Raw genomic sequence first — 14,275 nt, 5'->3', positions numbered from 1 at the left:
ATAGTCCCAGTCCCCCTACAGATTTAAGAGTATCTTTACATAAAGTAGGTGCTGAATCAGCTTGAAAACAATGAGTTGATATTTTGCATAACATTTATATTATTTATAACCATTCTGCAGGAAAAAAACACACAAACATCACAATAACCACAAAGTCACACTTAGCACAAAGCAATATCTATGAAACGTGACATTATCCCACGAAGGTGCCGTTTGTATCCATGTAAGTATTTCCTACTTCATGCGAGTTTAATGGCAAACATTTTTACCCTAGAAATAAAATATGGCCTCTTTCCTCCCATGCCGATAGCATTCCAGAAAACATGATGAACATTCCTAAAACCTACTGCACTTTCTGTAAGAAGTGTGGCAAGCACCAACCCCACTAAATGGCACAGTACCAGGACTCCCTTTATGCCCAGGGGAAAGCGGCATTATGACAAGAAGCAGAGTGACTATGGTGGGCAGACTAAGCCAATTTTCTGGAAAATGGCTAAAACTACAAAGGAGGTTGTGCTGAGGCTTGAGTGTGCTGAGCCCATCTGCAGATCTAAGAAAACGCTGGCTGTGAAGACATGCAAACATTTTCAACTGGGAGGACATAACAAAAGAAAGGGCCAAGTGATCTAGTTCTAAGCGTCATCTTTTGTTTTATTATGAGGACAATAAAATCTTGAGGCTATGTCCAAAAAACAAAATAAAAAATAAAATACAGTGCTTGCTTCACCACTCCATCAAATCCCCTAGCAATGCAAAGTCATTTTGCATATGATCAAATATTGCGAAGTTGGCTTTCCAATGTGCAATTCACTGTTTGTTAAAACATTAGTCTAATATAGTATATTTGACTAATGAGAATGTGTCAGTGTGCTGCTATTCTTGAAAGCACAAAAAGGAAGTCTTGGCAGCGCTACTGTAGGTTACAAACACTGGTACTACTGAAGGAATTAATCAACGAACCCATACCAAGCACATGCTGGGCCTGCAAAATATGAAAGGATACAAAAGAGACTTATAAAACTGTGAAATGCAGACTTCCTCCCTGCAGGACCTTTGAGCTCTCTTCCCTTCGTGCCTCTGTGACACACTGAGAGTCTAGCACAGGGTCACCCAGTGAATAAGCAGCTGAGGCAGGGCCAAAACCCAGATCCCCAGACTCCTGGGCCAATGACCTTTCAACCTCACCACAACGGTTCTTCATTCCAAGTGATTAAGACACAGGAAGAAAGATCACAGTCATCAGAGAGGGATTAGTTAAGGGCTTAACAGGGAGGCGCTGACTGCCTAGGCTGAGAACAGTGAATCACAGCTGAGAAGGGTGACTCACAGCCTTAAAGCAAGGGGGAAGGCCTGGGGAGAGGGGAAGAGGAAGAATGCCCCAGGGTGGCAGGAGAACAAGAGCACATGCTGGAAAATGAGCCATGTCCAGTGGGGTGCCCTGTAGGGAACCTAAAATATAAGTCTCTGAATGGTGCAAAGTTAAGCTTGCCTATGGAAATACGGATGAGCCAAAGTGATTGGGACTCAGTATTCATATTTATCTATTCACCAAAACATTTGCTCTGAGGCAGAATTTTCTTACTGAAAACAACTACTCTGACTTTAGTGTACCTATTGTTATGAATGAAAATTAAAAATGAAGTCTACATGCTGTATGAGACCATTCCACCTCTACTCACTCCTCATCACCGTGTAAAATTCATAAATCCATTAAAAGCAGAACCACTACTCTTTTTCTGGCAGACTTCTCTAAAGAACATGAAAATGGCAGTTTGCACCACTGTTTCCAACACTTCAACCTCACCCAGCTGGCCAACCGGTTTCAACTCGCAAACAAGAAAAAAAAAAATCAGCAAATTCAATCTGTTGATGAGTACATCTACACATCAGGGCCTTCCATTCCCAGTGAGGGCTGGGTCACTAGACAACATCATTACAATGGCCCTTTATCAGAGAAAGTTTTTCTGTTTAAGGAAATACACTAGAGGTACAGGGAGACTTACTGATAAGAGCCATACCCACCTCAAACTGGTTTAAAATCACTCACTACTTGGTTAGGAAAACAGGTCACTTGTCCCCACCCTAATGAAAAGAACAGTTTCTTCTGCCTTGAAAAGGTTGATAAATGAGACTGTGAATGCCCGGCTAGAAAAGCCCCCAGTGCAAGGCTGATCATTAACGAAATCCGTGCAGTTATTGAGAAACAAGTCATTTACATTCAACATAAGAACTATATTAGGTTGGTGCAAAAGTAACTGCCATTATTTTTAATGGCAAAAACCACAATTACTTTTGTACCAACCTAATAATTAAAGGGTTTGTTCTTTAAAAAAAAAAAAAAAAAAAAAAAACTCTATAGATTTTATTGTATTTTATTGCTTCACTACAAAAGTGCGGTTACAAAAAAAAAGGACAAGTGAAGCAGTTTTCACTCCCAAAAGAGTAAAAGTTCACAAAAAGGTTAAAACAAACAAAAGAAAACTTAAAAGTCAACACTTCAAATAGTAAAAACACATTCTACTGAATTGAAATAAGAACCAGCTCCAGAAAGCCCAAATGTTAATCTGAACAAACAAAAACATACTGCAATAGGGCTGGTCTGCACAGGCAAACCTGAGTCTAACCCAGCAGTTTCGTGGACACACCCGCTTCACAGTTTAAATGTGGAGTGTTGATGTGTTACCACAAAACAGATGGCTAGCAACCATGATGAATCAATCAGGGACTGGATGATTCAAATGAAGATTTTAAAGCAAAAATGAGTTAGGGGTGGGAGTGTGGAGAGTTGATTTTCCCCATCAAAGCTCTTACTGTACACAGTCCTGGACACACAGTCTACAGGCCACACTGGAATTTAAAACGGAAAAAAAAAAAAAAAAAAAAAAGCATGTACTGGGTGGGGAGAGGGGTTCCCACTGTACTCCATCCTCCACCCACCTATTGCATCTTTATTTAACAGAACCTTTTTGAAAGCAGATACTCTTCTCCTTGGTTTTATGGTCTTGATTAATGACTGAGTCACAGGGCCAACTCATTCCCCAGAATTCCTGGAATTCGGCCCAGTGGCCTTGATCAAACCGAGCAGGAGGGACACACAGCACTTGCTCTAGCTTGTCTCTTCTGTGGCCTGATCTGAATCAATATTTGTTTGCTCCCTACTGACTTGTTGCAGCCTCATGCTCTCACAGCCTTTATCTGCTGGTCTCCTGATCTGGGGTTGGAGTGGGTGGAAAGAGACTGGCAGGAAGAATGATGTCACTTGGCATGAAGCACTTTCAGGGTTGGGAAATCCAGGCCTTTGAGTCTACAACTCAATTTCAGTGTTTTATGGTCCACATATTGTATTTTCAGCAGGGCCTGGCCGCCTACAGAAAAAAAGTCTAATGTCAGCATTCAAGATCTTCCACACAGTGGACTTACCTACCTTTCCTCAAATACCTTCTGCACACACACACACACACACATACACACACGCATACACGCATCCTGCACAGAAGGGTTAACTGGACTGTTAACTCTTCTCTAAACACACTCAGCACTTTCTAAGTTCCCTCCACCAGGAACCTCAATCTTAATTAGCTGACATCTGAATGAGTCTTTAGGCTACAGAAAAGCATAAATGGCACCTTTCTCACTCACCCCTCCTTGCCCCGTGCTTCTGCAGCTTTTTGTGTGTCTGTGCAACATTAGAGTTGCGTGTGTGAAGTCTGTCTTCCATATTATCCGCTCACAGCGTTTCCAACCTACTCCTTCCTGTTTCCTCATAGAACTGAGCACAGTGCCTGGCACACGATAGGCATTCAATTTCATCTTGAGATGGTTTACACACACTGGGTCTTTCTATATTAGAAAGTCTTTTTTTCTTCTTTTCCAACACACTCTCCTTCCTCAGTTTTCTCTCTCCCTCAGACTGGACATTTCAAATGCAGTCCCAGTTCCATGCATTCAGAGCTGGAGGCTTAAATCATCAACTTCTGCAAATCTTAGCAAAGCCTTTGGGGCAGCCTCTTATCAATATATAGCCATGCCCCCCAACTCTGTGCAGTCAGGGCTATTTGGGTCCTAGCTCTGTTCACAGGACAGCATGGGAATGTAACCTACAACTCCTGGCAAGAAGGGATCAAAGAGGCAGGATGTATGAGCGGCTTTAGGACTCTGATTTCCTCTGAGCTGTTAGTGTGCAGCCTGGGTGTGGCAGGGAGACAAAGTGCATGGACAAAGGGCTTCATATCACAGTCACTCCCTAGAATCAGAAATTTCTACACCACACCGGGGGTAAAACTCAGGCCACCTGGGTGCTACCGACTTGTGCTCTAACAAGGTTAAGCTCAGCTGGATGAAAAGCTTCAGGGTGTGCCGGGCACAGTGGCTCATGCCTGTAATCCCAGCAGTTTGGGAAGCCAAGGCAGGCGGATCACTTGAGCTCAACAGCTCCAGACCAGTCTGTCCAACACGATGAAGCCCTGTCTCTACTAAAAATACAAAAATTAGCTCGGCATGGTGGTAGGTGCCTTTAATCCCAGCTACTCGGGAGGGTGAGGCTGGAGAATCACTTGAACCTGGGAGGCGGAGGCTATAGTGAGGAGAGATCGTGCCACTGCACTCCAGGTTGGGTGACAGAGCAAGGCTCCATCTCAAAAAAAAAAAAAAAAAAAAAAAAGGCTTCAGGGTGTATCCTAGAAGGGAGATTTGGAAGTAATCTGATGGAACCACCCAGAAGGACAAATCTGGACATCTCCTGACCCCTACTGCTGACCTGTCCCTCCAGAAAGTAGATAAGGACTGCCTCTGGCAACAGCAGAAGAAAAAACATACCAGGCAGTGAATGGATGGAAAGAATTTTTTTAAAGGACTGGAATTTCCTTTGGTGTGGTCTACAACTAGAATAGGGTGTGGCACCAGGGAAAGTGAAGAGGATTCTCATGTAAGAAAAAGAGGAACATTCCATTTCTATTTAATTCTCACAACTGAATCTGGAAGGCAGCTTAAGACACCATAATTTAAGCAAAACTTCCCCGAGGTAGGCAAAATATGAAGTTTAGGTCTGTGGAACAGCTGGATTAAAAGGGAAATGAACCCCTGCCAAGTTTAGAAACTAGTATTAATTTGGAAAAATATAAAGTTTACAATCCAAAAATTCACTTTTTGGAATTGTTGTCTCTTTTCTTTCTCTGCCAGATTTAAGGTCTAAAGAGCAGGGATTTTGGGGGCTGTCAGGGGGGAGTCTGTTTTGTTCACTGCTATATCCCTAATGCCCATAACTATGAGTGGAACACAGGAGGTGATTAACATTTTGTGGAATAAATGGTTGTTTAAAGCAGCCCACTAGGGCCTGAGACTCCTTTTGTGACAATCCCACTCTCCCTTAATGAAAAACGTCTCCGCAGGCTCCAGGCTCTGCACAAGCACAGAGAGAACAAAGGCTCCAGACAATACATTAGTGCCAGATTCTAGGCCCAATGGTGAGAGCCTACAGCCCTCAAAATCAATAGCAATTATAGAAGCATATCTACTTTGCCAGGAAAACTACTTAAATCAGAAATTAGCCAGGAAACTAACGGCCGTGACTGCAAGCCTAATGTCAATCGATACCACAGTTTAATAGCTCAAAGACATAAGATGTTAAATATTGAGACTCCAGTGCAAGACTGAGCTCCTAATCAAAGTCAGTGAGTCAGCAATATTTCCTGGGCATTTACCACAGGCAGGCTACTTGGCAATGCAGGAAATTACAAAATCTAGACAGTCTCCAAACCACAAACCTCCAATTGTAAAAATGCACATAGATGGTCACACGCTTCCACTGCAGATGCAATGGACACTTGGAGAAACCCTTAACCTTTAGATAATGGACAGACTTGAAAGAAGGGAAGAAATGATTAAGCAGGACTGTGTTAACACTCTTGGCCCTTGCCCATCAAGGGCACCTCTGCTGCCCCAGTCTTACCAAAAATCTTCCTTCATACTGCCTGAATATTACCGCTTTGAGTTCTATAAATTATAGATCTGTTTAGGTGAACAAGGTTTTTGTTTTTTTTTAATTATTTTATGTATTTATGTTTTGAGACTGGGTCTTGCTATGTTGCTCACATTGGCCTTGGACTCAAGAGATCCTGTAGCTTGAGCAGCTGGGACTACAGGCCCACGACCCCGCCCAGCATCGCTGTTTTTTTTTTTTTTTTTTTTTTTTTGAGATGGAGTCTCGCTGTCACCCAGGCTGCTACTGTAGTGCAGGGGTGGAGCAATCTCGGCTCACTGCAAGCTCCGCCTCCCAGGTTCCCGCCATTCTCCTGCCTCAGCCTCCCCAACAGCTGGGACTACAGGCGCACGCCGCCACGCCCAGCTAATTTTTTGTGTTTTTAATAGAGACGGGGTTTCACCGTGTTAGCCAGGATGGTCTCGATCTCCTGACCTTGTAATCCGCCCGCCTCGGTCTCCCAAAGTGCTGGAATTAAGGAGTGAGCCACTGCACCCGGCCTGTTGTTTTTTAAATAACAGGACTCCTCTGAGTTGCTGAGGTTCTTAGGACCACCAACCATGTCTAACTTAATGAATATTGATTCAATTTGCTAGTCTCTAGCTGGATGCAGGTCTGCTGAAATGGGAAGGAGGAAGGAATGCAGCGTAACTGGACCGGCCTGGATGGCTGTTGTAATATGTCACAGAAGAGCATCTCTAAGGAGGTGGAAGGTGAAAAAAAGAAAGTGGAACAGCGGCAAAGACATAATTTTCCAATTAAAAAACTTTACTCAGTGTCAACCTTAAAGCTAAAAAAAGTTTCAGAAAAATATTTCAGTGATTTAGTCTTCCTACACACATACTGGCCCTCACTACCCTCTACCTCCCCACCACCAACCCCATAATTAGGCAATGCATGTTAAATAGGTTTTTCAGGGCTAGCCTGAGAATGTCAGCACCTTCTGCAACACTGGTTCAGTGGGAAAGTGCATTCTGCATTCCAAGTCACCAAGTTCCAGACAGGGACAGTAGCACACACATGTGAACAGAATCCATCAGTACAGTCTGGGGCCCAGGCCCTTGCAAAGCAACAGTTTAAGGCTCTTGGTAATGGCCCAGTGTGCACCCATGAGGCCACTCCTCTTTTACACACACACTCAGACAGTAAAATGGCAATCTTACTACAAAAATGACACTTTGCATTTGCACAGCACTTTGTGTTTTTTGTGTACTTTACACATTTATTATCGAACGACGGTGTTTTTTGGAATCTCCAATAACCTTGCTTGGGTGGTGGTAAGAATAGGTATCCTTAAGTCACTTACCCAGATAAGGAAACTGGTGTTTCCCTCCTTCGTCTCAACAAGCAGCTGATGGAACCCAAGCCCTCCACACCAGCCCTGGGGCCAGCTGCACTGAGTGGCCAGGAGGGAGCGGCCCCGGGGCCACGCCCTTCTCTGTACCCTCAGTTCCTGACTCATTGTCACATCATGGCGAGTAACAGGACAACCCTCCCCACAGAATCATGGGGGACACTACCTTCCTGATGCCAATGTGTTCAAACAAGCGGGCAACTCTCCAAGTAGAGTGAAATCCGAAGTTGCTATGCTACAAGATAACCTAGACCAAGGGGGAATAACTGACGTTTTTATGTTTTCTTTTATGGGGGGGAGGTTGGGGGGTGCCTACTCACATTCTCCCCTCTCATCTTCCCCCGCTACTTCCCTCCTGCTGGTCGGTTCAACTCCACAAGCGCGCGTTTGTTTCGAGTACAGTAACTTAGAGCAGATGGGGCACTTCCTAGAGGGCGGTGGAAAGCCCACTCGCTACTGCTGCGCCGGGGACCCACAGCTCCCTGGGCGGCCACGCCCTGCCTCGGCGGCGCCTGGCGCGTCTGGAATGCGGGGCCTCCCTCCGCCCCCCTCCCCGCTCCGCCTCGCCCCGCTCCCGCAAGGACTTCTTGGGGAACCCCGACACCCCCCCCACCTCTGCCCTGGAACCTCCCGGCCCGAGCCCCGGCGGCCCCTCACGCCTGCCCCAAACACCTTGTCCCTGAGCCCCCTCCCCAAAGACTCTCCAGTGCGAGCCGTCCCTTCAGTCCCCTGCCCCCGACGGCCTCCGGGGCCAGTCGCCGGAGCCTCCCTGCCAGGCGGTACCCTTCTTCTCAGCGTCTCCGCACCCCGCTAGCTGGCGGCCTGTAGCGGGCGGGCAGGGCGCGCCCCGCTTACCTGGGCCGCGCGCCGAGAGCCGAGAGCGTCCCCAGATGCCGAGCAGAGCCGGCTGGCCTGGGTGGGGCTTTTATACCCGCCACATCCTCCCTCGGCTAGGCGAGGCCCGCCCCGCCCCGCCCCGCCTCCCCCTTATACGGCCCGCTCCCACCCGGAGTCAGGGGTGACTCACCCCGGCCCGCCGGCCCGCAGGGACCGCGCCCTGGAACGCTCCCGATCCGCGCCACGTGGGAGCGGCCCCCGAGCCCCTGGCCCTGCCCTCCGAGAAAGCCCGGCCGAGGCTGCCCTGAGGCCCACAGCGGCCCCGTTTCTTCCTGCTTTCTTCATTTTACTTCTTAAGTGCCACGTCGAGCTCTCAGCTTCGGCTTGGGTTAATAAATTAACAAGACTTCAGTAGTAGACTCTAAACTTGGTTAAGTGGCTTTTTTTTTTCTGGCGTTAATGCAGTGGAGGAAACAATTGTTCCAAGAAACATAAATCTGGACTCCCCTGAGCTGGGACTGTTGGCATCCAGCGCCCTATTACCGTCTTCAAACATGTCAGCTTAACCTCTGGCCGCCAGTTCCCGGGGGGCGCGCGGGGAGGGAGGGAGATTCGCCCTGTGCTGCAAAGCCTGGCCCGCCCCGGCCTCCCAGCGCCGGGAAGCCCCAAGCCCGGGCTGGAAGGCCAAACCCAGGAATCAGGATTCCCACCTCAGTCCCGCCCAGGGAGGCGCCCCTGTCTCTAGCACAGCTGTGCTCTGCTCTCCGCGCCTGGGGCATCTCTGCGCGGCCTCGTGGCAGGCAGTCCTGAGCCGGGTGGGGCCCATAGCTTTGAACCCGAAGTTTCAACAAAGAACTTTCCTCTCGTCTTTCTTTCATGACTGCTGGGGGGGGTGGGTGGGTGGGGGTGGGGGGGGGGGTGTTTCTTGCAGCCGTTTAGCCAACTCCCTTGCTCCGTTTTGCTGTTTCTCGCTTTTCTTACGAGACAGAGAGAGAGAGAGAGAGTTTCTTGCAGCCGCCGTTTAGCCAACTCCCTTGCTTGGTTTTGCTGTTTCTCGCTTTTCTTCCGTGTGTGTGTGTGTGTGTGTGTTTCTTACAGCCGTTTAGCCCACTCCCTTGCTCGGTTTTGCTGTTTCTCGTTTTTCTTCCGAGAGTCTGTTTCTCGCTTTTCTTCCAAGAGTGTGTGTGTGTGTGTGTGTGTGTGTGTGTGTGTGTGTTTCTTGCAGCCGTTTAGCCAACTCCTTTGCTCGGTTTTGCAGTTTCTCGCTTTTCTTCCAAGAGTCACGTTGGCAACGTGCAGGCAAACACTTATTTGTTATATGTGAGGCGACGCAAATACTGTATTTGAACCTCAAACTAACAGGAAAGCAATGCAGAGAATCCCGAGGACCTCTCGCTGGTCTTTTAAACCCCTCCTTGCACACTCACTTCCTGCAGCTCTTTTTCCTGTCATAGAGTGAGACAGGCAAAGTCAGCCACAATTGGGGTCTCTTAACCCACCCAGAGCTCTCTGTTACCCAGCGCTTTCACGAGGAATTATACGCGATGCTTTCGCTTTCATAAGGAATTATACACGATGCTTTCACGAGGAATTATACACAATGGGCCCTACCACAGGGCCAAATAAAAAATAAAGCAACACTTTGGGTACAATTGCTAATTTACATTTATGGCTCTTCAATTTAGCCTGAAAGCTTCAAAGTCAGAAACAGTGTCTACCTACTTGGTGTGAACATTTTGAGAGGTTAGGGCTACACAGGCAGACAGTAATATTGGGCACGATTCAGCCTCCCTTCTGTATATCTCAAGGTAGGTTCCACAGTCTCTTATTCCCAACTGTGCTGTGATAGGCCTTTTACAGAAGATAAAATTTAATTCAAATCATATGGAATATATAAAAGACATCAAATGTCCAAAAGAATTTTGTGCTCATCTTGGGCATGCAGCAAATCCAAACTTCCATAGATTTGTACAATCACCAGGCTTTGCTTCATGCTAAAGAAATGTGCATTGATGTTATCATAAAAATGAAGCTATTAGAAGTCATAGTTTGCTATTTCTGAGGAATGTGAGGCCAGTTCTTCCAGTATAAAAGATCTTTTGAGTATTAGTCAGAAGACTATTTTCCCCTCTGGTTGAGGAGAATGTTTACATCAGCCCTCAGATTGCCTGCTGTTGTCCATATTGTTCGCTTAAGTGCTTAACTTTGTTTTGTTTGCAACTTATCTGCTGCACTCAACACCTCTACTAGCGCCTAGCTAGCAATGATAGGCACGCACTAAATGTGATAGAATGATAGAATACAATTATTCACTGAAAAATAGAATGTTAAAGCAGGGAGGGGCCCTAGAGATTAAATTGCCCTATCCTTGATTTTTACTACTATTATTATTATATCTTTTACTTGAGGTCTCACTCTGTCACCCAGGCTGGAATGCATGGCGTGATTAGGGCTTACTGCAGCTTTGACTGTGGAGGCTCAAGAAATCCTCTCCCCTCAGCCTCTTAAGTAGCTGGGACCGCAGGCCCACACCACCAAGCCTGGCTAATTTTTCTATTATTTGTAGAGACGACAGGGTCTTGCTATGCTGCTCAGGCTGGTCCTGAACTCCTGGGCTCAAGTGATCCGCCTACCTTAGACTCCCAAAGTTCTGGGATTACAGGTGCGAATTACGATATCCGGCTCTTGATTTTTATATATGAAGAAATTGGAGTCCAAATAAAATCTCCTGCCCAGTCCAGGGATTAATAATGCACCCAAGGCCCTCGTGTCAGTTACTTTTGCAGTATAACAAATTATCCTCATAAACTTAGTGGTTAAACATAACCATTTACTTGCTTGTGATTCTGCAATTTAAGCAGTACCCAGTGGGGACAGTTTGCTGCGCCTCCACAGCATGTTGGGTTGGGTAGTTTAGATGGGGTTGGAAGATAGAAAGTGGATTCCTTTGTCTGGCAACTGAGCTGGGATTGCTAGAATGACAAAGACCAGGCTGGGCCTTTCTCTTCCTTGGTCTTGCATCCTCCGGGTTCTCCTCTTTTCCTCCACCATGGTAGTCATGGCAGCCAGGCTTCTAGAAGCAAAAGCTGAAGCTGCCAGGCCTCTTGGCTCACAGGCTGCGCAAAAACAAGCAATAGGCTGGATTTGCCCTATGGGCTGCAGTTTGCTTATCCTTGTTTTAATCCATTGCCTTACACAAGTTTTTGGTTTTGCCCTCTGACATCTAGGCTCCTTCTTTTGAGATGTATTTCCTTTTCTTAAGAATGGCCCAGGCCGGGCGTGGTGGCTCAAGCCTGTAATCCCAGCACTTTGGGAGGCTGAGACGGGCAGATCACGAGGTCAGGAGATCGAGACCATCCTGGCTAACACGGTGAAACCCTGTCTCTACTAAAAAATACAAAAAACTAGCCGGGCAATGTGGCGGGCACACCTGTAGTCCCAGCTACTCGGGAGGCTGAGGCAGGAGAATGGCGTAAACCCAGGAGGCAGAGCTTACAGTGAGCTGAGATCCGGCCACTGCACTCCAGCCTGGGTGGCAGAGCGAGACTCCGTCTCAAAAAAAAAAAAAAAGAATGGCCCATATTTGTAGCTGAGCAGCTCTCTCAGTCTGCTTCATTCATGCCAGGAGAAACTGAAAGGTCTAGAAACCTCTTCTCATTTTGCACTTTTTCTGGTTTAAGCTGGCAGTTCTTTCATTAATACAAGTATCTTAAAAACCATGTGGATTTTCTGTATCTTATTAAGGTTCACACCATGCTCCAAAATTTATATACAATTTTCTCAAAAACTTTATTTATGTAAATCTTGCTGAGGTTTAATTCCATGTTCCAAGATTCACATTCATTTTTTTTTTTTTTTAAATAAATCTCTCTCTACTTTACATGTCAGGCTGCAGTGGGACAATGTGCTTAAGATTCTTAAAAGCCCTGAGAAGGTCTTCGAAGCACCACATTAAATCTTTCTTGTAGTCTTTAAAAAGAAGTTTTTGCTGGGCATGGTGGCTCACACCTGTAATCCCAGCACTTTGGGAGGCCAAGGCAGATGGATCACAAGGTCAAGAGATCGAGACCATCCTGGCCAACATGGTGAAACCCTGTCTCTACTAAAAATACAAAAATTAGCCAGGCATGGTAGCGCATGCCTGTGATCTCAGCTACTCAGGAGGCTGAGGCGGGAGAATCGCTTGAATCTGGGAGGCGGAGGTTGCAGTGAGCCGGGATTACACCACTGCATTCCAGCCTGGCAACAGAGTGAGACTCTGTCTCAAAAAAAAGTAGTTTTTATAGCCACATCTTGATTTGGTCTTTCCCCAGATACCATTTCTTACTTTGCAAACATTTTACTGGCTAGAATTCTGCTTGAAAACCAAACAGATCTTGCCCTTTGGCAATAAAACCCATTGGCACTTTCAGCATTTTACCTGAAAACCTCCTTGGCTAGATCCACAAGTTCAATGGCACATATTCTATCTTTCTTTTCTTTCTTTCTTTTTTTTTTTTTTTTGAGACACAGTTTCACTCTTGTTGCCCAGGCTAGAGTGCAATGGTGCAATCTTGGCTCACTGCAACCTCTGCCTCCCAGGTACAAAGGATTCTCCTGTCTCAGCCTCCCAAGTAGCTTGGATTACAGGCCTGCGCCACCACATCCAGCTATTTTTTTTTTTTTTTTTTTTTCTTTTTGAGACGGAGTCTTGCTCTGTCGCCCGGGCTGGAGTGCAATGGCCGGATCTAAGCTCACTGCAAGCTCCACCTCCCGGGTTCAGCCATTCTCCTGCCTCAGCCTCCGGAGTAGCTGGGACTACAGGCGCCCGCCACCTCGCCCGGCTAGTTTTTTTGTGTGTGTGTTTTTAGTAGAGACGGGGTTTCACCGGGTTAGCCAGGATGGTCTTGATCTCCTGACCTCGTGATCCGCCCGTCTCGGCCTCCCAAAGTGCTGGGAATTCAGGCTTGAGCCACCGCGCCCGGCCCTTTTTTTTTTTTGTATTTAGTAGAGATGGGGTTTCACCATGTTAGTCAGGCTGGTCTCAAACTCCTGAACTCAGGTGATCCACCCGCCTCAGCTTCCCAAAGTGCTGGGATTATAGGCGTGCGCCACCGCACCTGGCTTCATATTCTATCATTCATGTCACCACAGGCAACAGCAATGTCAAACATCCTGCCACTATGTGATATAGTTTGCCTCTTCTCCAGTCCTCCATAGCAATTTCCTCGCTGCTCTACCAACTTCCACTCACAGTCATCTCTCTAGTTACCAGCTGGCAGTAAAGTCAGTGTCACATACTTTAGGGTTTTATTACAGCAACACTCCACATCCAGGTACCAGTTTATGTTTCATTTACCTATTACTATGAAATAGACCACCTCCAAATCTTAGAGGTTTAAAACAACCACCACCATTTATTTGTTCATGATTCTGCAAAAGGTGGAGTTCACTGGGTCAGTTCATCTCTGATCTGTCTTAGCTAGGAAGACCCAAATGAGGCTGCAAGAACGAGAAGGGCCTCTCTCCAGTAGGGTAGTTTCTGGTTTTCAACAAGTCAAAGTGGAAGCTGCCAGGCCTAGAACTAAAACAGTGTCACTTCCACTGCATTCCAGTAAAATGCCAGCATAAGTTGGTCAAAGCAAGTCACATAACCCAGATGCAAGGGAAAGTGAAATAGACTCCACCTCTTCATAAAGGGAATGACATGTGAGTAAGTGGGTGGAAGGAATTGTTGGCAACCATCTTTGCAGACACTCTACCATAATCCTTAAACTAGTAAGGAATAGCGCTGAGGCCAGAATATGTTTTTCTACTTTCAATCTACTCCCTTGTCCATTACATCATATTTCTCAGATACCACCGCTCCTTCAGTGAGATAAGGATGACCCCAGGCCCACTACATTGTATGATTTAGACACTCATTAACATAATGCTATTATTTCCTTGAGCCTGTTATATGCAATCAGTATATGCATATATTTCTGTTTGAAGACATGGCCAGAAGAGGAAAAGGATCTGGGAAACGTAACTGGCAAACAGCAAATAATAATTCTATAAAGAAAGAGCAGGCAAAGTGAAGGAAAAAAATTATCAAAGAAATAACTGAAGAGAGGCCAAGCGTGGTG

General features: G+C 46.3%; 1 protein-coding gene across 1 annotated transcript in view; it reads right to left on the bottom strand.

Moving 5' to 3' along the window:
• ANXA2 (annexin A2) overlaps nucleotides 1-8,291 on the bottom strand; it is a 48,808-nt gene extending 40,517 nt beyond the window's left edge. The window contains exon 1 of the mRNA XM_023228561.1: nucleotides 8,187-8,291. The gene's annotated coding sequence lies outside the window, so the exon portion shown is untranslated. The remainder of the gene's footprint in view (nucleotides 1-8,186) is intronic.
• Between the last annotated feature and the right edge of the window lie 5,984 nt (nucleotides 8,292-14,275).

Source organism: Piliocolobus tephrosceles, chromosome 6 (assembly GCF_002776525.5).
Source record: "Piliocolobus tephrosceles isolate RC106 chromosome 6, ASM277652v3, whole genome shotgun sequence".
Taxonomy (NCBI): Eukaryota; Metazoa; Chordata; class Mammalia; order Primates; family Cercopithecidae; genus Piliocolobus; species Piliocolobus tephrosceles.
This window is presented reverse-complemented; position numbering and strand designations above follow the sequence as displayed.